Genomic DNA, 25,117 nt, shown 5'->3' with positions numbered 1-25,117 from the left:
AGTCTGGTAGAATTCAGCATTGAAGCCATCCTATTCTGGACTTTTCTTTGTTGGGGGGGGGTCTTTATTACTTTATTTAATTTTTTATTATTCAATCTCTGTCTTCATTATGGGTCTGTTAAGGTTTTCTATGTCTTCATGACTCAATTTTGATAGATTGTATGTGTCTAGGAATCTATCCATTTCTTCTAGATTACCCAATTTGTTAGAATATAGCTCTTTGTTGGCTGTCGCCGCGGCTCAATAGGCTAATCCTCCACCTAGTGACACCAGCACACCAGGTTCTAGTCCCAGTCGGGGCATCGGATTCTTTCCTGGTTGCCCCTCTTCCAGGCCAGCTCTCTGCTGTGGCCAGGGAGTGCAGTGGAGGATGGCCCAAGTGCTTGGGCCCTACGCCCGCATGGGAGACCAGGAGAAGCACCTGGCTCCTGGCTTCGGATCAGCGTGGTGCGCTGGCCACAGCGCGCCCACCACAGCGGCCATTGGAGGGTGAACCAACGGGAAAAGGAAGACCTTTCTCTCTGTCTCTCTCTCTCACTATCCACTCTGCCTATCAAAAAACAAACAAACAAACAAACAAAAGGAATATAGCTCTTTGTAGCTATTCTTGATGATTATTTTTACTTCTGGTCTTCTTATCTAGATCTTGAGATGCATTGAGAGCTCATTTTTTTGATGCATTTCCAAGTTCTTGATGAAGGCACCAACTGCTATAAACTTCCCTCTTACATTCTTATTAAATAATATATGCTCCTCATATTAAGCTGTATCATTTCTCCATGTCTCCATAATATATGTTCCATGTATAATTTTGCACTTAGAAGTATATAAGGCTGGCGCCATGGCTCAAGAGGCTACTTTATACTTTGTGTTTCTGTGTGGGTTCAAATTGTTGCAATCTTTACTTAGTATATACTAAATTGATCTTCTGTATATAAAGATAATGGAAAATGAATCTTGGCCGGTGCTGTGGCTCAATAGGCTAATCCTCCGCCTGAGGCGCCGGCACCCCAGGTTCTAGTTCCAGTTGGGGCGCCGGATTCTGTCCTGGTTGCCCCTCTTCCAGTCCAGCTCTCTGCTGTGGCCCGGAAGTGCAGCAGAGGATGGCCCAAGTCCTTGGGCCCTGCACCCACATGGGAGACGGGGAGAAGCATCTGGCTCCTAGCTTCGGATCAGCACAGCACACCGGTTGCAGTGGCCATTGTGGGGTGATCCAACAGAAAAAAAAGGAAGACCTTTCTCTCTGTCTCTCTCACTTTCCACTCTGCCTGTAAAAAAAAAAGTATATAAACATGTAAATGCAACTGAGGGGAAAAACAAAAATAAAAAATTTTTAGCACCAACAATGTATTTTATTCCACATCTTAGATTTATACATTTCATATATGCTTTTTTTTAAAAAAAGATTTATTTTTTTGAAAGGCAGAGTTACCGAGAGTGAGAAGGAGAGCCAGAGAGAGAGAGAGAGAGAGAGAGAGAGAGAGAGAGATCTCCCATCTGCTGGTTCACACTCCGAATAGTCACAATGACTGGGGCTGGGCTAGAAAGAAGCCAGGAGCCAGGAAATTCTTCCACATCTCCCAGGTGGGTGCAGGGGCCCAAGCATTTGGGCAGTCCTCTGCTGCTTTCCCAGGCGCATTAGCAGGGAGTTGGATTGGAAGTGGAGCAGCTAGGACATGAACTGGCGCACATATGGGGTGCTGGCACTGCAGGCCATGGCTTAACCTGCTACGCCACAAAGCTGGCCCCTTCATATATGCTTTTAAATCTTTGATTAACAATTCAGTGCAAAATAAAAAAAATTTATGCAGCAGTGGTTCTCAGGTACTGAGTGAGGAGGAGATTGGAGCTAGTGTTTTCTTTAGCACCTAGAGAACATGAGGAAGATGAGAGTGGAATGTTTCCTCTGAATTAGCTGCCTTTTTGATTGAATCTTAGTACAGTGAACATCTTTAATAGGTATGATATTGCTAACTGGAAGCAAAGATGTTTAAATTATGGGGCTGGCACTGTGGTATTGTGGGTAAAGCTGCCACCTGCAGTGCCAGCATACCATATGGTTGCTGGTTGGAGTCCTGGCTGCTCCACTTCCTATCCAGCTCTCTGCTGTGGCCCAGGAAAGCAGTAGAAGATGGATCAAGACCTTGAGCCCCTGCACCCACATGGGAGACTTGGAAGAGCTCCTGGCTCCTGGCTTCAGATTGGCCCAGCTCTGGCTATTGCAACCATCTGGGGTGTGAATCAGTGTATGGAAGACCTCTCTCTCTCTGACTCTGCCTCTCTGTAACTTTGCCTTTCGAATAAATGAAAAAATCTTTCAAAAAAAAGATACTTAAAGTAAGTATAACTTGTATTTTCTTTACGGCTTTAAGACCTCAGTGATTACTTTTCTTCTAATAGAGCTTTAAAGATCATCTGGTGAAAAGGTTTTTGTCTGAAATTATCTAGAGCATCTGCCTAAGAACCACTGCCGATGGTGATTCAGTGTCCTCAGGCCTCACAGGATGAGATAGTGCTGTGACTTATTTTTTTCAGTATCGTTGGAAAGTGCTTCACTCATATCATAGGCGTCCTCACCGGGTTTCCCAGTGGCTGGCCAAATGGTATTCTAGGATCCTCCTGTATACATGGTAGCCCAACTGCTAGAACATGTTGACTACAACTTGGTTAGATGATTTTATAAAGAGATCAGCAAAAACAAAACAAAACAAAACAAACAACAACAAAACACCTCACCTTTTCTTTCTGAAATCTCCTATAACAGCTCCATAAGATTAGCAGCCAAACTCAGGTACTGAAATTCTGGGGCAACAGAGCTGTGACATGCCCATGCCATTCTTACAGCTACTGAGCCTTCAGCTTTACCCATAATATAACTGATTAATTCTCTACCAGGTGCCTCTGCAACAATGAAGTACTCTAGCCAGTGGGCCAGGCACTGTAAGTGAAAAAGAATCCTGGGCCGGCGCCGCGGCTCACTAGGCTAATCCTCTGCCTGCTGCGCTGGCACACCGGGTTCTAGTCCCGGTTGGGGCACCGGATTCTGTCCTGGTTGCCCCTCTTCCAGGCCAGCTCTCTGCTGTGGCCCGGAAGTGCAGTGGAGGATGGCCCAGGTCTTTGGGCCCTGTACCCGCATGGGAGACGAGGAGAAGCACCTGGCTCCTGGCTTCGGACCAGCGCGGTGTGCTGGCCGCAGCGCGCTGGCCATGGCGCGCTGGCCACGGCAGCCATTGGAGGGTGAACCAACGGCAAAGGAGACCTTTCTCTCTGTCTCTCTCTCTCTCACTGAACACTCTGCCTATAAAAAAAAAAAAAAAAAAAAAAAAAAAAAGAATCCTGTAAGTTTCTGTAAGTGGATCCAAATTAATGTTGTTGAAGCAGAACAGGTCGTCACAGATCAAAACCAGGAGGGTGGTCACCTCTCCATCACTGTCCCAATTCCTGAAACTGGATCACCTGGATCTGCGCCCCCTCTGCCAGAAATCCATAAAGATATATTTATGACTAAGAAATGCTGTTAGTATAGAGGTAAGGAGGGATAGTAGCATGAAATCTGGCAGTGGTGATGGTGAGAAATGGGTAAAGACTGACAAGGAACGTAGGTAGACATGACTCTGATGATGGATTGCATGGCAGATTGGCATGGGGAAAAAGAGGGATTGAAGACAACTCGAAGGCAGGTTGTGTGAATCCTCACTGAATACTTCTCAAAAATCTCTCACTGTTGTTTTAAGAGCATTTTTTAATAAAAAGTTTAATTTTTTTTTTATTATTTTTTTTTTGACAGGCAGAGTGGACAGTGAGAGAGAGAGACAGAGAGAAAGGTCTTCCTTTTGCCGTTGGTTCACCCTCCAATGGCCGCCGCGGCCGGCGCGCTGCGGCCGGCACACCGCGCTGATCCGATGGCAGGAGCCAGGAGCCAGGTGCTTTTCCTGGTCTCCCATGGGGTGCAGGGCCCAAGCACCTGGGCCATCCTCCACTGCACTCCCTGGCCACAGCAGAGGGCTGGCCTGGAAGAGGGGCAACCGGGACAGAATCCGGCGCCCCGACCGGGACTAGAACCCGGTGTGCCGGCGCCGCTAGGCGGAGGATTAGCCTAGTGAGCCGCGGCGCCGGCCAAAAAGTTTAATTTTTTTTAATTAAGGACAGAGGGAGAAAGAGATACAGAGAGAGACAATTCCCATCTCTTTTCAGTCCCCAAATGCCTACAACAGCTGGAACGGGGCTAGACTAAACTGGGAGCCTGGAACTCTATCTGGGTCTATCCAGTGGGTCCAAGGATGTAACTTTTTGGGCCATTACTTGTGCCCCATTCCCCAACAGTGTACACATTAGCAGGAAGCTTTGAACCCAGGACCTATGACATGGGTTAGGTGTGTCCATTACATTCAAAGTAATTCTTAAGTTGTATCTTTGATTAAAATACCAAAGTCTTAGATGAGAGAAAAGGGTACATTTAGCATACCTTATTAGTTCGATGATTCTATTTTAAGTAATACTACATGGGTTCTACTGGTGTTCTAGAATCTTACAGAAAGCCATAATGAATCAGGTGTTAGGAGGTGAAAACAAAAACTCTTTGATGATCATATGTCATTTGTTTAATAAAAGTTAGTGCAAGAAGTGAGACTCATGTTCTCATTCTCATTTAAGCTATGATAGTAACCAGCTCTGTTTTTTTTTTTTTTTTACAGAAAAATACATAAACTATCTGAGCCTTGATTTCTTCAGTAGTATGAGTGTTGTCATCGCTACCTTATATATAGGCCATGTACTTCCTAATCCACTAACAAGTCTATAATCTACTAACAAGTCTATAGCAATAATACACTGGGTATTAGTCAAACCTATTTCTTTGGTCTATTCATTTTAGGATTGGTTAGTGTTAAGAATAGAGGGAATCAAATTCAGTTTTGCAGGCTTCAGTGTGAAATCCTAAATCCTTGCCATGAGTAAGAAATCTCCCTTTTCCTCATCTGTTCCGCTACAACTGGTACAGCTGACTTTTATTCCTCCTTAGTATTCAGGCTGCAGGAGGAAGAATGATCGTAAGGCCAATTGATTTCTAAGTATGACCGTGCTGTGGTTATGTTTCCTTTAAGTAGAAAATCAATATATTTTGGTTGAATGTCTCTCACAAGAAAGATACTGAGGGTGATGACACATATAAGACATAGTGCCGCTTTTGAGCTATTTATAATCTCTGTACAGGTAGAGATAAGCCAAAAGTGCATGAAAAATGATCGACAACATGAAATGCAATGAAGACAACAATGTCTGTAAGAATTCACATCCCAGGAATAATCACAATGAGCTAGTATGATTAGGAAAATATGCCTGGGGTGAGACTGAGTATATTTTCATGGATTTATCTAAGTGATAGGGAATGTCAGGGATTGAGGATAGGGAAGAGATAGCACAAAGAAGACAAAAACTGATAATGGGAAAATAAAAATAGTTATAAAGCTGCTATAATAGTAATTATAATTAAAAATTTAATTGTTGGGGCCTGTGATGTGGTGCAGTGGGTTAAAGCCCTAGTCTGCAGTGCCAGCATTCCATATGGGTGCCGGTTCGAGTCCCGGCTGCTCCACTTTCAATCCAGCTCTCTGCTATGGTCTAGGAAAGCAGTAGAAGACGGCCCAAGTCTTTGGGCCCCTGCACCCACGTGGGAGACCTGGAAGAAGCTCCTGGCTCCTGGCTTCGGATCAGCTCAGCTCTGGCTGTTGTGGCCATTGAGTGAATCAGCAGATGGAAGATCTCTCTCTCTCTTGCTCTACCTCTCTCTGTAACTCTTCTAAATAAATAACTAAAAAAAAATCTTAAAAAAACTTAACTTTTTGGTTATCAGGATTCATTTTCTACTCCTACCCTCATTGCCCTGACTATGGGTCCTACAGCACAGGATGTTAGCTAGAACACTAACTAGAGAATTTAGATGCTTATTAACATTTCCCCAAGTCATGAGAATCAGGCATTGCCATAAATGGGTTTCTCTCAGGGAGTAAAGCTTTCACAGAGTTTTGACATCTCAAATTTCAATTCCTTCTGTGGAACAAAGATTGTTTCTCCTTTCAGTAAAAGTCATAGAAGTCACCCATATTCCTACAATAAGGAGTTGCAATCTTCAACCTTGGTCTGAGAGGTCTCTGATCTCAACGTTTTAAATTGTTGGGATCTTTGATATTCAAAAATGAAGAATCCTGGAAACACCACGTACAGTTGTAAAACTTTGGCTATTGTATCAAACTGAGTTCAAATCCTGATTCCACTCATCAGCCATGTGACTTTGGGCAAGTTACTAACTGCTCTGAGCATCATTTCCTTCACATAAAAAAATGATGCTTATGTTTTTGGGGATTGTATGAGATAGTCCATATAAAGCCCTTAACACAATGTTAAGCACTTAGAAATGGGTTACAAATGTTGATTATTATTCTTTAAAATTGTTTACTTAACATTAGGCAAAATTTTGGTGCCTCAAGGTACCAGATTCCTAAATCCTAAATGTGGATTATTTTTGGTTACTTTTTTTTTTTTAACCTGAAAGACCTTTGAAATAGTCTTAAGATTTGGAAATTCATAAAAAAATATATTCTATGATGGTGTTTCAAAAAGTATCTGGAGGGGTGGGTATTTGGTGTAGTAGCTAAGATGCTTCTTGGGAAGGCCACATCCCATATGAGTATGAGTCCCAGCTCCACTTCCACCTTTTGTTTTCTGTTAACATGCACCCTGGAAGGCAACAGGTGATGGATAGCTCAAGTGCCTGGTTCCTACCATTCATGTGGGAGACCCTGAATAAATTCCAGGCTCCAAGCTTCAGCTTGGCCCATTTGGAGAGTAAACAAATGGATGATAGATAGGGTAGATCGATCTCTCCCCCCTCCCTTTCTCTCAAATAAATGACAATAAATTGCAAGAAAATATTTTTTTTAAGCTTGTGGAAAATGGAATTAGAAGATAATTTGTAGAAAAATATTTTGACACCCATACATATAAGGGATCTTCCAAAAGCACACTGTAAATGCATATAATGAAGAAACTATGCATAGATTTCAAAATTTGTTTGCAGCTAAATAAAATTTTCTTTTAATTCCTATTCCCATGCATGTTTTGAAGTACCCTCTCATCTTATATAAAAGAAACACTACATAGTTACTCCAAGACATCCTTTTTAAGGGTCAGAAAATAACAACCAAGTGTCCCTCACTTCTCAGACCTCTTTGTAACTGATGTTACCCTAAACTGGTAATAGTGGGTGACATGTACTGACCACTTACAATGTGCCAGACATTGGACTGGTACTTTATAGGCAATATCTCACTTATGAGGTATTGTTATATTATCTTCATTATTGTATTAGCCACTTTTTTTTTTTTTTGGCAGATTAGGAAACTACTTAAAAAGGTTGTGCAAACAGCTTAGCCATAACCATGCTGGTAGCAAGTGCCAAGAATGAAGATAAGCCCAAGCAGTGTCAGTTCAAAGTCATCACAGCCCTTTGCTGTGCACAGCTATGTTATGACCGTAGCAGCTTGACATTCTTGCTGGAGGAGCAGGCTCATATGGGAGCATAGTATAAGGTTATCTAGGCCATTTGGGTCCAAATTATGGGTTCACATACAAAGGAACTCTAGAAAGTCTACCTTGATCACTCCTCAAAAAAATTAGTTAATCTGCTTGTGTGTTGCAGACTGTATCACTAGCAACAGTGTTTGCTGGTGTATTCAAATCAGACAGATGGTCAGGAAAGCACTTGGCATAGTTCTGAGGTCCACCGCAAACACTGCACAGACAATAGCTGTTTCCCTTATTATCTGTGGAAGTATTGTTAGCTGATCTCCACTTAAGAGACTCATCAGATTAACAAATGCTCTCCTATTGAGTTTGCAAAAACATTTGGACTGATACTCATGAGTGGCGATGGCTGTGACAGTGCAGGTCAACTCTCACTAGGCAACCTGATGTGTTGTTTGCTTACCAAAAGTTAATTATGCTTATTCTCAAACCCTTTGGTCAGCTATTTGCATCATATAATGTAAATGAATTGTTTATGTGAACCCATCAAACATGAATGTGGAAAGAATGAGATATTTCTACATAAAATTAGTTGAAAGTTTTGGATATGCTTGATAAAGGCAAGTTGTGAGAAAATCATGTCAAATTCATTATGGGCAAGAAAATGTAAAAGATAAAATTTTTTAAAAATTAATTTATTTGAAAGAGTTACAGAGAGAGGGACACAGAGAGAGAGAGAGAGAGAGAGAGAGAGAAAGAAAGAGAGAGAGTTCTTCTATCCACTGGTTCACACCTCAGATGGCCACAAAGGCCACAGGTGGGCCACATTGAAGCCAGGAGCCAGGAGCTTCATTCAGATTTGCCACATTGGTGCCAGGGGCCCAAACACATGGGCCGTCATCTTCCCAGGCAATTAGTAGGGAGCTGGATTGGAAGTGGCACAGCCAGGACAAGAACGGGTGCCCATATAGGTGGCTTTCCCTCCTATGCTAAAACACTGACCCCAAAAAGTAAAGTCCTTATAAAAATCTAGAAATATTCTGCACTCAGATTTCTTCCCAAGAGGTTTGTAATTTTTGCTTCACAATGAAGTTCCACTGTATTGTGGATGTTTGTAGTGATATGGAATTTCAATAAATATGGAATTAATCTCATCCTCCCAGAAAAAAAGGGAAAGAATAATTTAGCATGTAGCTGACCTAATAAATACAAGGTAAGCTCGAAAAGTTTGTGGAAAATGTAACTAGAAGGGAAGCTTATTTTGGAGCAGAAATTTTGAAATCCGTCCATAATTTATCATAGTATGCATTTTCCTTTAACTTTTTTAAAGTAGCCCCGTAAGAGCATATTTATAGCACTTTTTGTTGCTCTTGCATAGCTAAAAATGTTAAACTGTACCTCTTAAATATCTCTTTATTTGCAAAAACAGGAAATGAGGGATGAAATAGTGTGCTTTTATTCATGGTGGTGACCTTTTTGTAAAGTGTCTCAGTCAGCTCCTGAAGGGAGATGAGGGCCCTGTGGTTGACAGAGACTTCTATTTAATGCAAGGTTTCAAATTTAGAACTTTTCTGGTTTAGAAACTATAAATTATTTATGCAGTATCAAGCTTTAAAAACCCTGTTTATGACAGGTTGGGATTTTGCCAATCTCCGTTGAAACAGTCTAAATAATTTATCTTGTGTTCCTTCAATGTACAATACATTCTGAAGCCCAAGAAATGTTAAGCAAAAAAAATTTTTCCGTTCTCTGCTATGTTGAGGTCAGGAAGGTTAAGCTCTCAGACATTCTCTGAACACTTCCTCGTCCTTGTCTTCTCCCAGTGTGCTGGGTTTCTTTTCTCACTTTCATATTGTGCCTTTTCTTTCACGACATTTTCACTTTATTGAACTCCTTTTTAGAATCCTTTATATCCTATTAATTATCTCTACTAGATTTCCATACATTGCAACTTCAGTTTTAAATAAAACAGTATCTTTGCAAATAAAAATTTCAATTATTTCTAGATCCCAATGCCTTCAAGGAGCATGAACACCAAATAACTCATTTGACTTTACTGCAGTGTGAGTCTTTAACAATGAAGGTCAAAACTGTTCACAATTTAGTTAAACAGCTAAAATTTTGACATTTGTTTGAAATTTGGTTTCAATATATTAACTTCAGGGTTTTGCAAACAGGGATGGTTTTATTCACTTGGAACTACCAGAATCTAGTAAGTGTAGAATTTCTATTAATTTTGAAAATAGAGAGGTTTTAAAAAAGGAAGGGCATATAAACAATATTTAAGTTCTATGAATTTTAAAAGCCTCATTTCATTAAGAAATCGCAGAATGAAAAGAAGGAACAGTAAACACATTAATACAGACATAACCCACTTAACAGAGTGTATATATGAAACCACAAATAAGATTTACTCTTTTTTGTCATCCATTCAGCTAGTTGAGATACTACTCCCATTTTAAAATATTTATTTATTTATTTGAAAGGGAGAGAGAGAAGTATTTGCCTTCTGCTGGTTCACTCCTCAAATACCTGAGAGGGCCAGGGCTGGGCCAGGCCAAAGCTGGGAGCTGAGAACGCCGTCTGGGCTTCCCATATGGGTGACGGGGATTCCGTTACTTGAGCCATCATCTGCTGCCTCCAAGGGAACACGTTAACAGGTAGCTGGTATCTGGAACAGAGCTGGAACTGGAAGCCAGGCACTCTGATATGAGATGCGGGTGTACCAGTCAACATCCATACTTAGTCAATACTCCTATTTTAAAACTTTGGAATTCACTCAGTTCTCTCTTGGTAAATGTGACTGGGTGGTGGGCTGGTGGTGACATGTGAATCAGCTGTCACCAGTCAGAGCCCCACGTTTTCCTGTCCTAGTGACTGGTTCAGGGAGTCTCAGGTGATGCCATTAGAGCCAATGAGACATCCCAGTACTTTCTGGAGACTTTCGGGAGAGGAAGGGTTGTAAAGGGAGCTTTGGGGAAGTGGAGATTATATCCATTGAAGAAGTGGATGGAATTCTCTTGCTTCAAAGGAGGTGTCTGTCTATAGAGGGACCAGGGTTGAGCGCAGTTATCAACAAGAGATGTTGACTGAAGAGGCCTGTGGACTTTTTGGAGTTCACACATGGACTCCTGATTATTGGCCTTTGTGCCATGGTGAGAAAATAGGTCAATTTTTTTCATTTCTTGGATTTTCTTGAAGTTTTCTATCATGACAAATTTTAGAGATTTTTTTTTTTATGAGGATGCTTGGAAATAGTGCCTATTTATTCTCTTTCTATCGGACACAGAATCCTTAATAAATTATTAAGATGCAAATTTAATAATTTATAAATATCTGTAAATTCTGTCATTTTCCTTGAACTTATAAAAATAGTTGCCTATTATGATCATCAGTAATAATGATTCACAACTGTTAAGAACTTATTGATTTATCCTTTATAAAAATAAATAGAACATTAACATCTGTGAAGCTTTGACTCATATTAATAAAATAACTGGCTCTCTTTTCTTTTTATTTCTACTCTATCTTGCCATTTTAGAAATGTTGCTAGCGGCCGGTGCCACGGCTCAATAGGCTAATCCTCTGCCTGCAGCGCCAGCACCCCGGGTTCTAGTACTGGTTGGGGCGCCGGATTCTGTCCCGGTTGCTCCTCTTCCAGTCCAGCTCTCTGCTGTGGCCCAGGAAGGCAGTGGAGGATGGCCCAAGTTCTTGGGCCCTGCACCGCGTGGGAGACCAGGAGAAGCACCTGGCTCCTGGCTTCGGATCAGCACGGTGCACCGGCTGCAGTGGCCATTGGGTGGTGAACCAATGGAAAAGGGAAGACCTTTTTCTCTGTCTCTCTCACTGTCCACTCTGCCTGTCAAAAAAAAAAAAAAAAGTTGTTAGCCACATACAGCTGACATATGTTTGGAATTGAATGGAATTTGTTTGAATGACTTTTACCTGAGGGATTTAACCCATTTTTCTCCTGAAATAACCAGCATGTTTGATTTCCCTTTTCTTATTTTTATGTTTCTGTTGGCTCCATTTTCTTTTTAAAATGTTTTACTCTCTTTAAGAAGACAGGGGTTGTATTTTGTTTTATTTTCTCACTTTACTGTAGTCATTAAGTGTTAAAAAAAAGACTTTACCTTCTAGGTCTTCCTAGGTCATAGGCTGCCTCAGAATTAAGTGGATTAAAACAACAAATGTCCTTTCAATTCCGAATCAGAGGGCCAGCCATTGCAGGGTGAGTTTCTGTGGCTCAGTTGGGATTTCTTATACCCTGAGTAGGGCAGTTCTGTGTTTAGGACCTGGCTAGCTGTCAGCTGTGGTGGCAGAGGGACGACTGGCCCTCTGTCCCTGAGCAGGTTTACACTCAGAATTAAGAAAGAAAAGATAGCAAGGGGTTGGAGCCCCGGGTCACGGAGAACGATTTATAGAGAAGCCACATCCAGGGATCACGGCTGAGCCTTAGTGAGGACCACTTCCTACCTCTGAGCAGGGCATGGCTCTCTGGCATGGCTGGGTTTGAGTATCTGTGGGTCATGAAGGTTAGGTGCCTTCTTTACTTTCTGCATGGGACTGTCGTGGGCATCTTGCTGTCTCACTATTGTGAGGCTTGTTATATGGGAAACTGATAACTTGTCCTTTGGGTCAAAGGTCTCCATCTCAAAAGGAGTTGCACCCAGATCAGATGTAAACCACAAGATTCAGAACGATGAGAATAAAGCTGTGATTAGATTAGGCTTCCAGTTGTCTCAAGAGGAGGGAAATACATCTTGCCTGAGAGAGGATGTGACTAATTATGGCCAGATGTCAGTCTGAGCTATTTTGTTTGCAATACAGGTCTCAGTTATTCCCCTCCCTTCTTCATGCCCCCTGCAATGTAATTTTGCAGGATTTCCCATCAAGGGTTAGAATTAGTTTTTCCCCCAAGTCAAAAATCTGGGCTGGCTTTGTGATTTGCTTTGACCAGCCAAGTGGAATGAGAGTAAAACCATATGCTAGGGACCTAACTCAAGAGGCCTTGCAGGCTTATTGCTCTCTTAGGAACCTCCCTCACTGCCTTGTGAAAAAGCCTAGGCTATTGTGTTGGAACATGGGAGGCACATGGAGCATGTGTCCCAGCAGAGGCCACCCCAAGCTAGTTAGCTCCCCAGCCTGCATTGGCAGCACTTCTCAGGTGCATCGTTGAGTCCAGCTGAGAATAGAACAAGTGGCCAGCTGGGCACAATTGACATTTCTTACCCACAGAACCCTGAGCTAGCACAGTGGTCGCTAATTTACTCCAGTAGCCTTTGGGGGTGGTGTGTTACATAGTGAAAGTGAACTCATGAACTTTCTTGTTAGGCTCCCTCACTATCTCCAAAAACTTTCCAGAATGTAGTGTCTTCATCGAATTCAACACAATTAAATCACTTTTAAATGTTTTTGAGGAAAAATGTATACAAAGTTACTTTTAATGTCAGATTAATGTCATTTTTAAGATTTCATTCCAAATATTTAGCTGCTTTCTGGGTTTCCCCTATAGTCTCTTTGTATCCCTTTTTTAAATAAATATGTTTATTTCTCATTCAATTAGATACTGTATCTTTGAAAATCTTTTAAAGAGAAGAGTTAGTGGGTTAATGATTTTTATAGCCCTTTTGTGTCTGAGGATGTCTTTCAGGGCTTTTTCAGACAGCATCTTTGGAATATAACCACTTTTCTTCAAAACTCTGTGGCTGTTGGTTCATTCTTCTAGAGGCTCATGAGTTGGACAAGAATACATTTTATTTATTTACTTTAAGATTTAGTTATTTATTTGAAAGAGTTACAGAGAGAAGGGGAGAGACAGAGAGAGAGAGAGAGGTCTTCCAACCACTAGGTCGCACTCCAGATGGCTGCAGTGGCCAGGCTGAAGCCAGGAGCTTCATCTGGGTTGCCTGTGTGAGTGCAGGCACCCAAGCACTTGGGTCATCTTCTGCTTTTCCCAGGTTGTTAGCAGGGAGCTGGATCTGAACTGGAGGAGTCGGCATTGAACTGGTGCCTGATTGGGATGCCAGCATCACAGGTATCAGCTTAACCTGCTACGTCACAATGCTGGCAAACATTTTATTTTTGAAGAACATCAATTTCATATGTTGTGGGGAGCAACTCGGACTAGACTGTTACTGGAATTAAGACTTATTCTATGCATCTGCTCTCCCACAATATGGCGCTGAGAAGGGAGTAACAACTTCTACGCAGCTGCCTCTTGCCAACTTGAGTGATGACCTGCAGGAGCTGATCCTGCTCCTGATTGGAGAGCAGCATACTCGGCGTGTGGGTAGCAGAGTTGGGATTGGTGGAAGAGGACTATAAAGGAGGAGAGAGACAACATGCACCAGGAACATCTATCTGAAGGAACACCTGAGCAGCCCCCGAGAGAGCCGGCCGGCGGTGTGCCGCTCCCCTGCAGAAGTGGGGAAAGTGGCAGGGGGAACCGCCCTTCCACGGAGGTGGAAGGGACGGTAGCCAACCTGGGAAGGACCAGTAGCCAACCCGGGAAGGGCCGAGCAGACAAAAGAACAGCGCAGGGTCCTGTGTCGTTCCTCCACGAAGACGGGGAGCGACAATATGTTACTCCTGAATGTGTATAGGTTGTCCTTCCTTCTCCTGAAATAATGTTAGATGATTTATAAATACAGATCTCTTAGTCATCAATATTGCTTGCAACATACTGAGCCCTTTTGTCTAAAATCTTAGATCATTTTTTTAATACAGGAAATTTTTCTTCTCTTTATTGTGGTTTTGTATATTCTCACTACTTATACATAATTATTTTCCTCCTTTTCTTCCTTCTTTCCTTCTCCATCCCTGCCTGCCTTATTCTTTCCTTCCCTTCCTCCTTCCTAAATCAAAAAATTTATTACACACCCACCCACCCACACACACACACACATACACACACATAGCTTGCATCAACTGGTTCACTTCCTGAATATACAGAATGCATTAGGCTGGGCTAAGCCAGAGCCAGGAACTGGTCACCCTATCCAGGTCTCCCTTGTTGGTAGCAAGGGCCCAAATACTTGAGCCACCATGGGTGCCTCCCAGGGTCTGCATTAACAAGAAGCTAGAATTGGGAGAAAAGGCAGGAGTTGAACCCAGGCATTATAAACGGGTTGCAGGCATCCCAAGCAGCATTTTAACCATTAGGCCAAATGCCTACCTCTACCTGTCTTTATGTCTCTCATTCTCTTCTCTCTCTCTCACTCCCTTTCTTTCCTTCTTGTCTAAAAAAATTTTGTTCTATATATCTGATATACATCATATGTATTTATGGTGTACAACATGATATTTTGCAATGCATATACACTGTGGAAAGGCTAGGTCAAGCTCTTTGGCTTGTATGATACCTTACATGCTTATCTCTTCTTTTGTGGTGAGAATACTTAAATGTATACTCTTTCCATAAGTAAGGATATTACACATTGTTACTAACTAGTCACCATGATGTATGGCAGACCTCTTGAACTCATTCCTCCTATATAACCAAAGTTTTGGTATGATCAGCATCTCCACAACCTCTTCCTGACCCTCATTTCCTCTGTTACTATGAGTTTCACTTTTTTAGGATCCCTGTATAAGTGAGAGCAGACAGTAGCACATATCTTTGTAAGTTGCATTGTTTTGTCTCTCAACTCGACATTCATGATTTCCCAACTTTCGCACACATTCCTCTCATTCTCAGCATCTATGGTTTTTCCCCTAAATCTGTAACCCAACTTCTTGTTTGTTGTCTGACAGTCTGTGGGTTAGGAATGCAGGCATAGTGTAGCTAAGTCCTCCATTCCGGGGTTTCTCAGGAGGTTGTAATCCAGGTGTCGACCAGAGCTGCCCCTCTTATATGAACTCTCAGCTGGAGGAAGATCTGCTTCCAAGGTCACTCCCCTGATTGTTGGCAGGAGTCAGTTTCTTAAACTCACAACATGATAGCTGTCTTTCCTCAGAGCAAATCAAAGTGCAATTGAGTGGGTGCCTCAGATGAAACCAAAGTCTCTTAGTGACCCAATCGAGAACTTAGCTCCACACATTTGTTGTGTTCTGTTTTTTAGAAGCCAGTCACTAAGTCCAGCCCGTGGTCAAGGGGAAGAGATTACACAAATATTATAGTAGTAGAAGGCAGGGATCACTGGGGCTGTTTTAGAGGCTGTCTACCACAGAAATTTTGCTCTGTCACACAGTGTTTTCTCTGCTTGCCATAGTTAGTCAGATGAAATTGAATTTCTAGGTTTTTCTTTGACTATCATTAGGACTTAAGTAACAGTCACCAAGCTTGATTTTGTAGTCCATCACCCTAAAACAGCTTCTCTTTCCTCTATGATAACTGTTGCGGATAAAATGGGGCTCTCATACTTTTATCAAATCTCTTTCCTTGTCCCCGTCTCCCAGACTGTCAGTGATAAATCACGTGGTAATTCTAAAACTTAAATTATTCCTTCTGTGTCTTGTGGATGGGTTGATTCTGTGAAATAAAAAATCAGCAGGGATTACTATACAATGAATATATGAATATTATTCACTGAATAAACTACTCTGGGAAATGTTACCATTTCTTTGGTAATTTCCACTCCTCGCTAATCTCTTTTCTTTCTCTCTTCTTCCATTCTCTCTTATTTGGGGATTGGAGCTCCTGAGATTCTTTTATAACTCCCAACGTCTCTGATTTTCCATTTTTTTTTTTTTGGTTTCTTATTTTGGGAGATTTTTTCCCAACTTCATCATCCAACCCTTGAGCAATACATTTTCATTTCTACCAATTTATAATATTGGATAGATTAGAAAATGCAAACCTATTCAGTTCTCAGGGTTTTTCAGTTTAATAAAATGATGAAAGTGCAGAAAAAAGTACATACTTTCTGTCATGCTTTTTTATGTGTTTGAATAATTCCATCAATACTTAAGGTTCCAAGCTCACTTTTGTGTCCCACAGGAGTAATACAGAGGCTTAGAGATTTTCTCTGTGTGCTTTTGTTTGCACAACCACCTTTGCACAGATTATCACCTTCACACTAATAACACTGAATCAATCCATAACTTTTGCCGTTACCTTCTATTCTGGTTCTATTCTGATTCTGTCAACCTACAGTATATTTCCCGTACTTAATGGTCATTATCTGTTCACAGCAAAAGTGCAGCACTGGTGGAGATGGATGTCCTTTCCATTCATATTCTCTCTCTCTCTCTCTCTTTTAATAAGTAAAAAGCAAAAAAGACCCTAGTTTAGTGGGAATATAGACAATGACTATAAACTATAATTGAATGGAAAAGTGACCATTTCACCCATATATGATTATTTTTTTTGTCAATTAGTTATTCATAATTTCTTTTAATGAATGGAACCAATGACAATGTAACATCTAAATATTTCCTGTGTGGTTACAAGATAAGTTCGTTTAGACTTTAAGCCATTTCTTCTCAACAGCTTATACACAGGAATAATTTTATGCAGATTGTAGTGCATATAATTATACATTTTTTTTATTCCATTAGTTACCACAAATCAGTATTTGTGTTTTGGGGACTGGTTTATTTCCCTAAGTATAATGGTTTCCAGTTGCATCCATTTTGTTTTGAAAGACAGGATATCCTATTTTATGAATGAATAATATTCCATCATGTATATACATACATGTTCTTTATCCAGTCATTGGTTGATGGGTATCTAGGTTGATTCCATATCTTAGCTATTGTTCCTTTTCAGTCTTGGTCCATCCCATCCTACCATTGGCTGAGGTATTTAATTCTGCTGCTATCCTTGATTCTCAGCGTCAATTCTTAGTTTGTTGTGATGTCTTTGGTCCCACTACAGTGTGGGAAGTGAGGATCAATGTCACCTTCTATTGCCATAATTATCATTACCATATCTGATACCTCCTTGAGCTACCAACTCTCTTAAATAACTTCTGTTGCTCAAGGACCCTCTGCAGAGTTGTCGAAACTGTGTCCCTGAGCTATCATGAGCCTGATAGAAAAAGGAATGCACTCTACCCTTAGATATCTACAGGCAATGGAGGGCTGTACATCTTCCTGGCTCTTTTTGATTGACAAAGTTTAGGAATGTGAGAGAAACAGAGGAATGGGGCCGGACAGTGTCTGAATTCCTTATTAGGGTGTCTAAGCTTTCTTCTTTCTTACTTCCTATCTTCTTCTCCAGGTAGGGTTTGCATGGAAGGAGGGCAGGAAAAAGCTCTTAAAATTTTTCCGTATGATCCTTTGTTTTATGTACAATGTTGCTTTATAATTTCTTTTACTATTAATAACATTTTAAAGCAAAGGGTTTGGTGCCCTATCCCTTTTAGACATCTGAAATGGAGCGAATCTTGACTCATGTCACCCAGCCCAAAAGAAGGTAGGTCAGGGAGTTAATGTTCTCACACATGGGGAGATACACATCAGTTAATCCTTTCTATCACCTACTAAGTTTGGACTTAGCTTTAATTCCATCCTTGTTTTAGATTCCGTGTCCAAGATCCAAGGCCTCTCTTTTCTTTGAAAACCTCTTCTGATTTATAGTTTCCTTTCAACTGTAACAGCTACTGCCCTAGTAAAGACCGTATCAAATACTAGGATTACTGAAATGGCCTCTTGGCAGAACTTCTTGATTCTAGTCTCTTGTCATTTTGAATCTGTCTCATATTGTTGCCAGCATACTTTTCTTTAAACACCTCTTTTATCATTTTACTTTTCTATTTTAAAAAAAATCTACAGCATTTGCCCACTGGGTCAAGTTAAAGAGTTTTGCTTGACATCTTGGCTGACTGTAATAGGAATTCACATTATCTATAAACCCTTATTTTTCACATGTCTCAGTGAGACATTTTCAAATTGGTTTATTTATTTTTCTTATTCGTCATACTAACTTTTTGCCTTCAAATCGATGCCACATTTCTTGCCAGTAACGTCAGCCCCTTTTATTTCTTATTATCCTGTTCTAGCCATCTCTCAGGACCCAGGTCAAGCCTTACCCCCTTCCCAGTGCCTCTTGCTAGTGAAGGTAATTCACATAGATCCCTCTTGCCTTGGATCAGTGGCTTCCAAACTTCCATGAAGATTAGAATCACCTGAAGGCGAGGGAGGCTTTAAACCATTCTAACGCCCATGTTGCATCCTGTGCCAAGTAAGTTGAAAAGCCTAGGGGTGGGGGCCAGGCTTCAGTATACGTTGAATCCTGCAGGTGATTCCAATGTGCAGCACAGTGTGGGAACCACTGCTTTTGCATATTTGAATGCTTATCAGCTGTGCCGTTACTTTGCACTTCACTGTATTTGGTCTAGTATTGGTGTCTGTTTCTTCTCAGCTATTATCTAGAGGGTAATATGCCAATGCAAAGTAAACAAGATTCCTGCTGATTGAAGTAGCAACAGTTGATTTCTACTGATTCCCTTTCCCAGCTGCTGGTGCGATCTGGTTTTTACTCACAGTGCTTCTGAGACTAAAGGTGTCACATGTCCTTCCCCCAAGTGCTTTTTCCAAATCTCTGCACCCAAACTGGGTGTCTTACAACTTAGTTCTATTCTGACATTAACTACCCAGAGTTATCACAGACACACAGATGAAGGGCTCAATCCTGCAATAGCCCCTTTAGTTGTCAACAGCAAATCCAAGCCTCGTATACTTCTGTCCAACCAGCTAGAAATCAGGAATTTCCATGATTTTTTCACATTCATTTTCACATTCAATAATTTTCTTTTTCTAAGATTTATTTTTATTTACTTGAAAGGCAGAGTTACAGATAGAGCGAGAGAGAGCGAGAGAGAGAATAAGCTTCCATCCACTGGTTCACTCTCCAAATGGCTACAATGACTGGGGCTGGACCAGACCGAAGCCAGAAACCAGGAGCCTCTTCTGAGTCTCCCACATGGGTGCAGGGGCCCAAGCACTTGGGGCATCCAATACTTCTTTCCCAGGTGCATTAATAGGGAGCTGGATGGGGAAATGGAGCAGCCAGACTCAAACGAGCGCCCATATGGGATGCTGGCACTGCAGGTGAAGGCTTTAACCTGCTACACCCCAGCACCAGCCCCATCAATAATTTTCTAGAATGGTCCACAGAACTCAGGACACAGATGAATAGCAAAATGGAAAAGATGCATAGGGCCAGCTGGGGTGGGGGTAGGGGATAGACAGAGCTCCTATGCCCTCTCTGGGCACGTGGCTGCCCCTACACTTGCATGTATTCAATGATCTACAAGCTCTCTGAGCCAAATTTTTTTATGGAGGTGCCATTATGTAGGCATCCCTCAGTCTCTAGCCCTTCTCCCCTCTGCTGAGGTCAAGAGTGAACTACCCATATCTATTTTCATGATATGTTCCTGTGACAACCAGCTCCCATTCAGAGTCATCTCATTAGCATAAACTCAGACATGCTTGAAAGGGGCTTATGATGAATAATAAAAGATGTTCTCACTTCTATCACTCCGGAAATTCCAAGGATTTTAGAAACTGTCAGGAACTGGGGATGAAAACCAAATGTGCATTTCTTTTTCTGTAGTTTTTAATTTAGGGAGAAAGGATTAGGAAATTATTTAGTTGAAAGGAAGAAGGAAGGAATTAAGCAAGTTAGTTATTTTTAAAAGACACATTTATTTATTTGAAAGCCAAAGTTACAGAGAGAAGGAGAAATAGAGGGAGAAAGGGTGAGAGATCTTTCATAGAGAGATCTTCCATCCTTTGATTCACTCCTCAAGCAGCCACAATGGCCACGGCTGGGCCAGGACAAAGCTAGGGCCAGGAACTTTATCTGGGTCTCCCTTATGGGTTCAGGGGACCAAGCACTTAGGTTAATCTGTTGCCTTCCCTGGTGCATTAGCAAGGAGCTGGATTGGAAGTGGAGCAGTTGGGACTTGAACCAGCAACCATGCTGGATGCTGACATCACAGGTGGTGCCTTAACTTGCTGTGCCACAACGCCAGCCCCAAATGGCCCCAAATATGTATTTCTTATTACATCACCACATCACAACCCCTTTTTCCTGTCTGTTCACCTCCTGCAGCCTTGGCATGGTTTTGAGTCCAATGCCAGCACCTGCAAATACTCTTTGGCTCATCTCAGACTCCTTGTCTAATGACAGTGTGTGTGTGGGAGCATGAAAGCCCTGCTCCTTTACTTCTGGTGTTGAAGTGGGTAGGCATACAGGTTAAAATCGATCAGGTTTGTGAGCTGGAAGATCACTTCTTCGCCACACCCCTGTGTGTCCTCATCCCCCTACCTGGCCAGACCTGGGTGCCCACCAGCCAATCAGGTTAATTGACCACTCCCCTTTGGAAGTGGGTTAAAAGCCTGGGGCACAGTGTGTCCAGCCCTGCTCTTCTTCCCTGGCCTCTTGCCAGGAGGGGGCTTGCTGTAGCCCCGCGCCTCCAGGGCGCATGGCCTCTGGGCCACGTGCTCTAGGCTTCCTGGCCCAGATACGGGCCTAGATGCTCATCCACGTGGCTGGTTCCTGGTGCTTGTTATGAACCCCTATTCACCTCTCTCTTAAATAAAGCTCTCATTCTCCTATGCCTCTTTCTCACTAAATAAAAACTTAAAATGTATCATGCTGCCTCGTTTATCTGTGCTGGTATTTAGAATTCTTCTCTAAATATTAGGCAAGAACCCTCTTGGGCTTATTAATATTGGGGATTTAGTAATAAGCCCGTGGTGAAATCGTAAGGTACCCCAAATTCCGGTAGCACTTGTGGCACCCCGGATAGCATTTCTAGGGAACTTTAAGGGGCCACATTTCAGTGTAAATTTTAGGGGGTCTTTTCCGATTTCAGTGTTGACAGATTTATTGCAGGAAATTGATGGTCCCTGCAGACCCCCTGTGGGGCTTAGTCTGGAATACACCCTTGCTTTCTGTTTGGCATTTCCCACTTTCTTATTAATCTCTGCTGAGAGTAATTTTATACAACAGTTCTTTATGCTCAGATTCAGTTTACCTGGCTTAAGTTGTCTAGTCTGCTGTGGTCTGCAAATAACAGTCCAGCCACAGAGAAAGAGAGGTAGAGAGGAAGAGGGGACAGACAGGTATCGCATTATAGCTTATTATTACAGTTGATCTATTTTATTGGTTATTGTTGTTAATCTCTTACTATTCTCAATTTGAAAATTAAATTTTATTGCTCTATGTGTATAGGAAAAAACAGCATACTTAGGGCTGGAGACTATCTGGTTTTAGGTAGCCACAGGTAAGTGGTGACAGCTGCAAATTACTTGCTCATGAATTCTCATCTCAGAGTCTGCCTCTCGGGAATCCAACCTACGATCTTATCTCTCCTTCAAAGCATAGTCCTGAACACATATAAAATTCAATGAAGATTTATTAGTACAGGGTTTCTTGATATAAGGAGAAACAGAATTTAATAAAACTTTAGTTGAAGGTACTGAAATATAATATATGCAGGAGTTCTCTCTAGAATTACATGTAGTTTCTTAAATGTAATTTAAAAATCCTGAACATATTGAAGTCTCACCTGAAGCAGAAAAAAACAGGCTAGATAAAATTTTATCAGCAATATTTATAAAAATATCTGAGACTTGGTCTGGTACCAGGCAGAGGAGCATCAAGGCAGTTGTTGTACCACAGTTGGGCAACAGTATGGGAAACCCTGCATTTAATCTCACGTGACAGGATGTTGAGAGAGACTTTTCCTCTTGACTTGAAAATGCTGCCTATATCACAAAGACAGACCACAGAAACAGGTGCCAAGTGATGGTAGGGTTCTATCATTCCATGTCAAGGTTTAATCTGGTGATCTAGGTCACGAAAGAATGAATCGGCCAAGCCAGCTCTTCTGTCCAAGACTGGAGAGCTGCCCAAGGCCTGCTCACTCTCACCTCTTCCTCAAGCATTGGCTCTTCCAGGTGCACGGGTAAGTGTGCTAGGTTCTCTAACTCAATCGGCTGCCTGCTGCTTTGGGCCAAGAGGAGACATTACGAGGAGCCTGGAGAGCACCCAAGGAAGGGTGTTTCTAATGAGACACTATGCCTTAGATGATGGTAACTCCGTCTTTTCTGCAGCTGCAGTTCCCATGCCTCCTAACAAGGCCTGCCTGTGGTCCAGTCATGGATCCTGGATCTGCGAGTCTCTCCGGGTTAAGGTGGCAGTGGGTGCCTCTTGTCATCAACCTGAGGCTTCTCTTTTCCACTTGGACCCTGAATAATATAATTAAGTAGATTTGGGCTAGAGGAGGACAGACTCTGGAGGGATGCTTGAGAAGAGAACGGAGCCCCAAATGCTCTGTGTGTCTTGTTCAGGGAGTGAAACTGCTAATGTCCCGCACCCATGAGACTGGAGAAGGAGCTGAAGGAAGGAGTCAGGATCTCACTTCCCTGCTGGAATTGTGTTAGTCAGCTCTTGTCTGAGTCAGGGAGAAGGCAAGCAAGTGTGGAACAGAAACTTCCCCACACTTGGCATGACAAGGGTATGTAAGTTGCCCCGTAGGCTTAGTGATGTGGGAAGGTTAGTGGAATTTGGGTCGTCTCAGCAATACTTGTACCCAGGAATCCTGTGGGCTGGCTGTGAGGGCCCCACTGGAGAGACACTGGTGGAGGAGGTGGAGGAGGGGTGGAAGACACTGCCAGAGTTGGTCTTCATGCCAGAGGGACGTTTCAGGGCCCTAAGAATTTACACAGGACCCCCCTTCTCTTGCCTGCCATCCCTTGACATAATCAGCATTTAGTCACTGATTGATGTTACAGAGATAAGCAGCATCAACCAATAGAGAATTCCACAACAAAGAGAAATAGGGTAGAGAGAACTTGTTTATTCCTTCTGCCCTAATCCCAGCTCAACTCAACTCAAACTAGGTCTTGATAAGAGTGGGGAGAGAGATATTGTGCAACGAGGCGGGCTTCCTGATGCTGGAGTCTGTGAAGGGGCAGGCTGGGCCCCCTGGGTCATGTGTTTCACAAGCCTGGGGTAGATAAACTTAGATGATTTGTGTGAACCATGAGAATGATCTATGGGATCTGCCTGAGAGATCCTTCAGAGGCAGAAGTCAACCAACCACATCATTGGAAAAATAAAATTGCTTTTTGTTAATATTTCCTTGAGTTTAAACTATTCTACAAAACACTTATCCTTAAACTATCAGTGCTCATGGAACCATTTCTTGCACACATCTTGTGGGCCAGTGAAGCAATTTTTAACATCTTGATCTTTAAATTTTTCCCTTGCTGATCCCTTCTCAGACCAGCAATTGAACAGCTCTTTCCCTCCTCACTCTCTGTCTTCCTGGACTGTAGAGAATTAAAATTCAGTTGACCCCACTATTTTTTTTTTTTTGACAGGCAGAGTTAGACAGTGAGAGAGACAGAGAAAGGTCTTCCTTCTGGTGGTTCACCCCTCAAATGGCTGCCACGGCTGGTGCGCTGCGCTGATCCGAAGCCAGGAGCCAGGTGCTTCCTCCTGGTCTCCCATGCAGGTGCAGGGGCCCAAGTACTTGGACCATCCTCCACTGCCTTCCCGGGGCCACAGCAGAGAGTTGGACTGGAAGAGGAGCAACCAGGACAGAATCCGGTGCTCCAACCGGGACTAGAACCTGGCGTGCCAGTGCTGCAGGTGGAGGATTAACCCAGTGAGCCCTGGCACCGGCCCACTCTTTAGAAGCTATGTGGTTACCTGAATCCTCTTACATTCATGCAGAAAATGAGCTGTGTTTGTATGTAAGTTATTTATTAGTTGTTTATGAGGAGCTTTGAGGCTTTAGCATATACATGTAACATGTAAACATAATTTATCTTGATGTAATATATTTTTCCTGCCTTTATTACCCATTGTATCACTACTCTGGAAAAACTATGTGCACATTCTTTTGTGCACATAAGTTCCTCAGCTAACGGCTTTGCTGTTTCCATAGAGCATATTACATCTGATTGAAAAAATGTCTTTCACATAGCCACAGCTTGCTGTCTTTGTTTAGTTTTCCTTCCCCATTGTGCCTCAATGAACAAACGATGTGGCTCTCTTTTTCCTGCTATTGAAGGACAGAACACCTCCATTTTAGGCTGTTTGCTGGAAAACAACAATTTCAAACAGTCCACTAGATGGTGCTATTAGAATGCAAACCGTTTATCTTTGGTCCCAGTCAGTAAAATCCTCCGTTTGAAATCCATCGCAGCTCATCATTATGGTTGGTGAAGCTGCTCTACTCCCTGATAAACTAGTGGATTGGAACGAGTTAGTATTTAGTTGAGGGACCATGCAATGCTTCCCAGAAGTCCCCAGAGGACTGTAGTTAAAACACGGAAGAGGCATTTTCTGTCTAATTGTCATCTAAACCACTGCCTGGTTTTCTTTTACCCTCATGCTGCTCCATAGATATGGAAGAACAACTCCACAATGACATCTTTAAACCCTGATGGCTACCCCAGGCTATGGGTTCTTCACCTCCTCTTGCCTCCCCAGCAGACTGAGTGGGATGATGGGTCTAACAGATCACTAACAGTTAACAACAAACTCCTCCTTGGCTCATTGTCCAGTGTTCACAAAGTACAACTCCTGGACAAGTAGCATCACCTGGGACATTGTTAGAATTCCTAGTGTCATCTAAGAACTTGATAGAATCTGGAACCACTGAATTGGAAATTCTAGGAGGAGGGC

At 42.3% G+C, this 25,117-nt stretch overlaps 1 pseudogene; it reads right to left on the bottom strand.

Annotated features, from left to right (window-relative positions):
* Positions 1-2,444: 2,444 nt before the first annotated feature.
* The window catches only part of LOC138848866 (N-alpha-acetyltransferase 20-like), a 115,818-nt pseudogene continuing 93,145 nt past the window's right edge, over positions 2,445-25,117 (bottom strand).

Source organism: Oryctolagus cuniculus, chromosome 3, assembly GCF_051225735.1.
Source record: "Oryctolagus cuniculus isolate XC-2025 breed Fujian yellow rabbit chromosome 3, ASM5122573v1, whole genome shotgun sequence".
NCBI classification, from domain to species: Eukaryota; Metazoa; Chordata; class Mammalia; order Lagomorpha; family Leporidae; genus Oryctolagus; species Oryctolagus cuniculus.
The sequence above is the reverse complement of the archived record's forward strand: the minus strand, read 5'-3'. Positions and strand labels throughout refer to the sequence as shown.